The sequence below is a fragment of the Branchiostoma floridae genome, chromosome 5 (assembly GCF_000003815.2).
Source record: "Branchiostoma floridae strain S238N-H82 chromosome 5, Bfl_VNyyK, whole genome shotgun sequence".
NCBI lineage: Eukaryota > Metazoa > Chordata > Leptocardii > Amphioxiformes > Branchiostomatidae > Branchiostoma > Branchiostoma floridae.
The window spans coordinates 5,473,669-5,475,180 of record NC_049983.1 but is presented as its reverse complement, the minus strand read 5'-3'; positions in this window follow the sequence as shown (position 1 = coordinate 5,475,180).

Here is a 1,512-nt window from a genome sequence, read left to right as displayed (position 1 = left end):
AGTGAGGGGGATAGAGATTAGTGTTATACTGTAAACTGTAAGAGTAGTGAGGGGGATAGAGATTAGTGTTATACCGTAAACTGTAAGAGTAGTGAGGGGGGTGGAGATGAGTGTTGTATTGTAACCTGTGAGAATTAGTGGGGAGGGGGATAGAGATGATCATTTATGATCATGATGATTATTTATGATCATTTATGATCATGATGATTATGATCATCATGATCATTATGATGATGTAACCTATAAGAGTAGTGGGGAGGGGGAGATGTGAGTGATATTATCCAATGTTTGTATAATAGTTATGTGTTATCAATGAACAGTAACTACCTGGTATCATGGCAGTATGACAGATGGAAATTACAGTAACATGTTTTCTGTTGATGGACATGAATTGCTATAAATGTTGTTAATAATGCCCTAATTTGCATGATAATAACAACAATATTATGATATTTAGCAAGATGATATCTCAAGTAGGAATGAGGGTAGTTTTGAATATTCAGCTCAAAAGGACTTTTGACTGAGGTTATGCCAATGACATATTACAATATCATACTACTTGTGCTACTAAAACCTTGATTGCATAGTTAATGTCCGAATATTACTAGTATGTTCCCTTTGACAGACTTGGTACATGGTATAAAATTTATACCCATAGTATAGGGAGGTTAGCTAAACATGTCAATATAATGAATTATATCCAAGTATATCCTGGATACTAATTAGGACCGAATGAGCATAATCATGATAATTTGGACTATTTCTCTCATAATTAATGCTATGGATGTCATATTGGAGGTGAAGGGAAGGTGCATACAGCAAAATGTGAATTATGTTAGTGAGTACTTCATGTGCATATTTGATGCAGAAACTGCTAATTTCTTCTGGTCAATGGTAGGGATTTCCTATAAGACATGTAGGTAGCTCTAGGATAGGTAAATACAATGGCATGTGGGTAATGCTCATGATGACCTTATTTCCATTTTAATGCAGAAACTTCATTAATGATTCCTTTTGTGGTAAATGGGAGGGACTTCATGGTGGAGACATAAGATTAAGAAGCTTGACAAATGGCCAATTCCAAGAAGTATGTGTTGTGCTACTTAGCATCTAATCTGCATAATAGATAATGACATTTTATACTTTCTTTATTACTGAAATATCATGCATTTTGTTCAAAATGTTACATTTCTATATAGTTGACAGTATAGTCATTAGGATGTAACAATGATTAGTCATTGTGAATGAAGATTCTTGATATTTATATTTCATAACATACAATGAAATATTATGTTTTATACAGGTGATGTTGTGCTGTGGATCTGAGGAGGGGGACAGCTGTTTTAGCCAGTCATATATCATTCGGCTTGATGGGAATTAGACAAACTTGGCCAAGCAACCACCTGTCAACATATCAAAACAGTCCCATCCATTCTTACAGAGTTTAGAACCCTTCCCAAGCTACCTACTGTCTTACCCATTACCAGCAACATTTTTGTAGTTTTCAGGGGT